Source organism: Theropithecus gelada, chromosome 4 (assembly GCF_003255815.1).
Source record: "Theropithecus gelada isolate Dixy chromosome 4, Tgel_1.0, whole genome shotgun sequence".
In the NCBI taxonomy this organism is placed as follows: domain Eukaryota; kingdom Metazoa; phylum Chordata; class Mammalia; order Primates; family Cercopithecidae; genus Theropithecus; species Theropithecus gelada.
Window position 1 is genome coordinate 77,310,336 of NC_037671.1, and position 7,498 is coordinate 77,317,833.

Here is a 7,498-nt window from a genome sequence, read left to right on the forward strand (position 1 = left end):
ATACAACAGATGAATTATTTTATATACACATCTTATTTTTATTTATGGAGAATCGGTTAATAAACACATTTTAAGTCAACATATTATGTATTTATGAGTGGGAAGCAACCTTAAACATTTTAAACACCAGAAATATACAAAACAATTATAAGTGAAATAATACAGACAAGTCCCTTGTGTTTTGATCCTGGAGTCAAACCATAGAAATCTCAGGTTAAGAGATTTCAAAAATATTTGAAAAATATTGTTTCGAATATTAAAAATCATGTGTTTGAGGGAGAGAATTAACAGCCTTTCTTTGCCTTAAAATACTTTACGTTTTATGAAATTGCAATTGGAATGAAGCAGCTCCTAAAGTAGTCAGTGTTCAGAGGAAGAGAAAATTGAGCATAAGAGCCAACTACCGTTTTACTCAACTCCTTCACAACGCTCAGCTGGAGAACTTCTCACTTAAAAGACCTGTTGAAGGTCAGGCACAGTGGCTCATGCCCATAATCCCAGCATTTTGGGAGGCCGAGGCTGAGGCGGTGGATCACTTGAGTCCAGGAGTTTGAGACTAGCCTGGCCAACATGGGGAAACCCCATCTCTACTTAAAAAAAAAAAAAAAAAAAGCTGGGTGTGGTGGCAGGTGCCTGCAATCCCAGCTACTCGGGAGGCTGAGGCAGGAGAATCACTTGAACTCAGGACGCAGAGACTGCACTGAACTGAGATTGCACAAGTGCACTCCGGCCTGGGCAACAGAGTGAGACACTGTCTCAAAAGACAAAACAAAACAAAAAAGAGCTGCTGCTGAAGTCATGTCTATTTTGGAAAAGTAGTACGAATGAGTTTTTCTACATATTAGCTACAATTTATGGTAATTTGCGAAATGTTTTTCCGTTTTTAAATCTGAGAGTCTCTATCTCCACTCACAAAGCAACAGGCACTGCTAGGGCTCTTAGGCTAACATCTGCCACCCCACCAGTCTGCATGGTCCATAAACAGGTGGGCAGAGGACCAGAGTTCACCTGTCAGCAGCCCCGCGGAATCCGACTCTCCAGACTTTCTGCCATTAATTACCATAGATGTGGCCTTTTTCCTGATATTCTATTCCCATTGGAGGCTTTTTATTAAGACCTTGTTCCTGTGAACACATTTGGGGCACAACATATTGTCTTCAAGATGCGGGGGTGGAAAATTGGAGGCAGGAAGCAAGAAGAGTGCACTCACTCTCCCTTCTTGCTTTTCTGGAACCCAAGCTTGACCAGCATGAAACTGCAGGTGAACCCAACCATCTCTGTCTGCAGGGAGACTTTTCCCATGGACCACACACCACCTGACACCACAGGCCTCTTGTGGAGATTCCACTGCCTCTGGCGTCCTCGCCCTGGCCGAAATTCTCGCCCAGGAGGCCAGCAAAGCCTCTGGGGCAGAAGTTGTCACCACAACTGTATTAACTCCCTCAAGGAGAGCAGTGGAATCTTCCAGGGCAGGCGGCCCCTCCGCAGGGGGAAGGGCCACTTCAGGAGGATGTGTCTCAGAACTTTGCAAGGACGTTTCCCCTTTTTCCACCTTTAATTTTTTTTTCAATGATTTCCGGATTTTGGCCTCTTTTGCTGTGCTAGGAAAATCCTTTTGATTTGGGTAGGCAAAGGCACACAGGCGCTTATATGCATCCAATTTCTGGCCTTTGGAGCTCAGCTTCAATTGTTGGCACCAGGCCCGCAGAATGTCCCGGTGAATCAGATTAACAGGTGGCAGTTTAGAGGGTAATGGAGGGATTGGTATCTTCCTCTGAGGTCTGGGGTTGGCACTGCACTCTGCCTTCTTCTTAGGACAGAGCACTTTATTGCCTTTGACAGACATTTTTTCTTTGGTTCCCTTTGCTGATGTTCCTCCTTGCCTTTTGCCTTCTCCATACTTGTAGAAGTGGAGCCTCTCAGAGTGCAAATTCTAATTAACATCCTGACTCTGCTACAAAACCATTGGCTCGTAAAATTCAGATATAAACTTCATCTTGCTAACAATTCATTCAATAAATTGTCCATGGCAGGATGTGTAAATTTAGGCTGATATGTACCCCATTTTTCTACAAATATATTAACACAAAGTCAACATACGCAAAAGCTTCACTTAGCTGATAGATAATTTTTATGTTACAAATGCTCATTTAAAAGTTATAAATAAGGTCCTTTTATCTAAAACTTGACTTTGATGATCTAGCTCCATATTTAATAATCATAAAATTAAAATGAAGGCAAATTATTATTTATACAATGAAAAGAACCTATCTTCTTATATGTTCTAATGGCTATCTTTCAGTAAGTACTACTCTCAGTTTATAAATTTTAATATCTTTTTTTTTTTCCTACAGGGCTTAACACCTAATTATCCTTTCAGAGTCTGACACCATTTTATACTTTTTTTTTAAATAGCCAATGAACTTTATTGTCATCATCAGGTTTTACCAAAAGATGACAAAATTATCTTTGACTTCAATTATAACAAAGTATACAATAATAGTAACAAAATCTTTATGTGAAGTGTACATTTGGTAACTTAATATAGTAATATTCAAAACAAGACGTTTCTATCCTACTTCTATTAAAAATAATTTTATGAGCATTGAGGGGAAAAATATTAATTTTGAAGATTATTAAAATGAAGAGCAGCCCCTGAGCACTCCAAACTAATGACCAGTTGATATTACTGCCCTAGCAGTACTCAGTAAATGAGTGTAACTGCAAACTAAATTTGCCACTTCCTTTGAGCAAGTTCTCAGTGAATAATTTGCCTTGAACAATTTCTCTGTATATAATCAACACAAGAAACACTGTTCTGAAAATTCATCTACATGCTCTATATTATAATCCTGTAAAAGATATAGCAAGAGGTTAAACAAACACTTTGCATTAATACATAAGTTATCAGGAGAGAGAAGACCTCCTCCTCAGGAAACAGAAGAGAGATCATATTCTCTGGCTTAAATGGAGAGTGATAATTTTTTAAATTATACTCTAAGTACTAGGGTACATGTGCACAACATGTGCCATGTTGGTGTGCTGCACCCATTAACTCGTCATTTACATTAGGTATATCTCCTAATGCTATCCCTCCCCCTCCCCACTCCCCACAATAGGACCCAGTGTGTGATGTTCCCCTTCCTGTGTCCAAGTGTTCTCATTGTTCAATTCCCACCTATGAGTGAGAACATGCAGTATTTGGTTTTCTGTTCTTGTGATAGTTTGCTGAGAATGATGGTTTCCAGCTGCTTCCATGTCCCTACAAAGGACACGAACTCATCCTTTTTTATGGATGCATAGTATTCCATGGTGTATATGTGCCACATTTTCTTAATCCAGTCTGTCACTGATGGACATTTGGGTTGATTCCAAGTCTTTGTTATTGTGAATAGTGCCGCAATAAACATACGTGTGCATGTGTCTTTATAGCAGCATGACTTATAATCCTTTGGTATATCCCCAGTAATGGGATGGCTGGGTCATATGGTACATCTAGTTCTAGATCCTTGAGGAATCGCCATGCTGTTTTCCACAATGGTTGAACTAGTTTACAGTCCCACCAACAGTGTAAAAGTGTTCCTATTTCTCCACATCCTCTCCAGCACCTGTTGTTTCCTGATTTTTTAATGATTGCCATTCTAACTGGTGTGAGATGGTATCTCATTGTGGTTTTGATTTGCATTTCTCTGATGGCGAGTGATGATGAGCATTTTTTCATGTGTCTGTTGGCTGTATGAATGTCTTCTTTTGAGAAGTGTCTGTTCATATCCACCAGTAATCAGATTACTGCTGGTAAAAGTTCAATAGTAGTTACTATAAATACTGTAAATACTCAGACTATTTCATAAAAACAAATACATAAAAAGTAACTGACTTATAAAAGTAATGACTGTGTCAATTACCCTGACTCCAAGTTATTTTCAATTTTCACTGTAAATACTTAACTGATTAAAGTACAAGGAGAAAGTCATTTTAACATGGACAAAGGGCGGGGTAAAAAAAAGAGGCATGTTGGTAAATGTATTAATTGCAACCAACATGAATTTTACTGCTTAATCAGAACTAAATTCACTACCCACTCTCAGGCAACAGAGATATCTATTAAGAGATGCAATATTCAAAAAGGCTGAAAAATGAAAGGACTGCCTATGCTTCACTAGTCTATGAAATACAGTCCACTATTTCACTTTCTGTGGTTTCAGTTACCTGAAGTGAACCATGGTCTGAAAATAGGTAAGTAGAGGATATTAAGATAGCTCAAGAGAGATAAAGATAGAGACAGAGAGAGCAAGCATGTCCGTGAGCAAGAGCACACATTAACAAAACTTTTATTACAGTATACTGTTACTGTTCTATTATTCATTATTATTAATCTCTTACTGTGCTTAATTTATAAATTAACCTTTATCAGAGATACGTATGTATAGCATATATAGGGTTCAGAGCTATCCCATTTTCAGGCATCCACTGTGGGTCTTGGAACATATCCCCAAAGAGAAGAGGGGACTACTGTGCATAGAGACTAGATTCAAATTGGATCAAATAAACTAATTTTGGCAATGTTAAAAAAAAAATGGAGAGTGAAAGTTTAAAGGATTTTAGATGACCTTTGAGGATTCTTTTCAACTTGATAATAATCTCCCAATAATTATTGTTTTTTTTTTTTTTGAGGTGGAGTTTCACTCTTTTTGCCCAGGCTGGAGTGCAATGGCGTGATCTCAGCTCACTGCAACCTCTGCCTCCTGGGTTCAAGCAATTCTCCTGCCTCAGCTTCCCAAGTCACTGGGATTACAGGCACCTGCCACCACACCCAGCTAATTTTTGTTATTTTTAGTAGAGATGGGGTTTCGCCATGTTCACTAGGCTGGTCTCGAACTCCTGACCTCAGGTGATCCACCCGCCTCGGCCTCCCGAAGTTCTGGGATGACAGGAGTGAATCACGGCACCTGGCCCCAATAATTATTATTTACAATCTCAAATAAAAGAGAGAATGCTATATTATTTAATTACTTATTGAAACTAAAATTTGAGCACTTAAGCTTACATATCTAGAAGTATGCCTACCTTCCCCCCCCCAAAAAAAATGTGAGTAATTAAAATACCTGTTTATGCAAATAACTCTTTCTCTCTTGGAGAGACCACTTTATTCAGTCAGGGCTTCAATCAGAATTTCTCCTATTATCAAGACAACCAACTGGCATTTGCCAAAACGCTACAGAGTCGGTAAATACAAACTTAATTTTTTCCTTATTTGTAACCTTATTTCATTTCTGTGCTGTACTAACTAGTAAATATGCAGTATTAGAAAATAGAAAGATTGAGTTATTTATTTAATAAATTGTAAAATAAGATCTTTGTCTCCAGGACAGAAATATATCACTTCCAAGACACAAGCCATCAAACCCAGTTTTGAGAATCTGATATTTTCTACTCTGTTTTTGGCCCCAAATGATTTAAAAGCAAAACGACTTGGCCCCCAAATGATTTAAAAGTGTATGTGCAAATTACCAAAGATATTCCATGACTTTCTGTGGCAATTTAATCAAACTTCAATTGACAAGGATATTCACTATTCTAAATTTAGATTTTCCTGTATTTAACTTCCTGAACTGAGAAGTCTTATTGGTATTTTCAATTAATCCCTGTACAAACTATGTTGAAAGTTTAATATAGAAATTACATATGGAAATAGTAGAAAATTTAAATTCCATAAAGTTTACTTGTAACACATCTTGGAAACCATTTACTGAGCTCACCACGCTCTACTGAACCACATCATGGTTGAAATTTGGTAGAATTAAGGTTTAGAATTTGAATTAGAAAGTTGATATTTTAAGCCAATAAGACATGGCTATAGAAAGTTAAACTAAAAAAATTAAAATGACCTATTGTACAGCATAGTGAATGTAGCTAATAACAATGTATCGTATTCTTGAAAACTGCTGAGAGTAGATTTTAAGCATTCTCACCACACACAAAAAAAATGTCTGAGGTAATGCATATGTTAATTAGCTTGATTTAGCCATTCCACAATGTATACATATTTCAAAACATCTAATAAGTATGTAAAATTTAATCAACCTATAATTGACAATGATATTAACTATTCTACATTTAGATTTTCTTATATTTTTCTTCCTTAACTGAGAGATTTTATTTGTATATTTAATGAATCCATGTACAAACAAATGATACTGGGGCAAAGTCATTTCACTTTTAAATCATCTGGGGCCAAAGAAGATAGAAAACATCATATTCTCACGTACAGGTTGAGTACATACAATTTAAAACTTTTATTTACTATTAAAATTAACTTTTAGGCTGAGCACAGTGACTCACACCTGTAATCCCATCAGTTTGGGAGGCCGAGGTGGGTGGATCACCTGAGGTCAGGAGTTCGAGACCAGGTTGCCCAACATGGCAAAACCCTCTCTCTACTAAAATACAAAAAAAAAAAAAAAAAAAAAATTAGCTCATTGTGGTGGTGGGTGCCTGTAAAATCCCACCTATTTGGGAGGCTGATGCAGTAGAATTGCTTGAACCCGGGAGGCGGAGGTTGCAATCAGCCAAGATTGCACCATTGCACTCCAGTCTGGGCGATGGAGCAAAACTCTGTCTCAAAAAACAAACATCAAAAAAATTAAAAATCTATATAAACTTCTATTTCGTGAAAATATAAAGCTTATAAGCTTTTAGCTATATTACTACCTGGAGCTTGTAACCATATTGAAATGAATTAATAAAGATCTTCTGTTAACTAATAACTTTCGAAAAATATTTACCCATTGAATATATCACATCTGATGCTTCAAAGACTGTTCTTTTTGCTTAATGGTTGTGAAGTAACCAAACTCGAGAGAGCCCAATGAGTGTCTCAAGAAAAGTTATTAATAGCCAGGACAAAGAAGTAAACAAATTGAAAAGAAAATAAACTTGACCTTGTTTTTTTTGTTTGGTTTTTTTCGTTTGTTCACTTGTTTGTTTTTGTTTTTTGAGACACAGTCTCACTGTCATCCAGGCTGGAGAGAAGTGGCGTGATCTCGGCTTACGGCATCCTCCGCCTCCTGGGTTCAAGACATTCTCCTGCCTCAGCCTCCCAAATAGCTGGAATTAAAGGTGCCTGCCACCATACCTAGCTTATTTTTGTATTTTTAGTAGGGATGGGGTTTCACTATGTTGGCCAGGCTGGTCTCGAACTCCAGACCTCAGGTGATCCACCCACCTTGGCCTCCCAAGGTGCTGGGATTACAGGCATGAGCCACCATGCCGGGCCAATGCTGACTTTGTTTTATAGAAGAAAAGCATTCAATGTAACTGGTGCTAGGATGAACAGAGAAAAATATTCAATTAACCAAAAAAAAAAAGTTAAAAAGGAAAGAAGGTAGAGAGGGAAGAAAAGTAGGGGAGAGAAGGAAGATAGAAGGAGCAGTGAAGGAAGAAAGCTGAAATATTTGGGAATATTTAATTATTAAAGCCTAGGAACATTATCTTGGGC

General features: G+C 37.7%; 1 pseudogene across 1 annotated transcript; it reads right to left on the reverse strand.

Moving 5' to 3' along the window:
• Nucleotides 1-738: 738 nt before the first annotated feature.
• Nucleotides 739-1,885, reverse strand: LOC112623589 (annotated as a pseudogene). Its single transcript, XR_003119171.1, has one exon. The product of XR_003119171.1 is annotated as a developmental pluripotency-associated protein 4 pseudogene (transcript).
• Nucleotides 1,886-7,498: the final 5,613 nt, after the last annotated feature.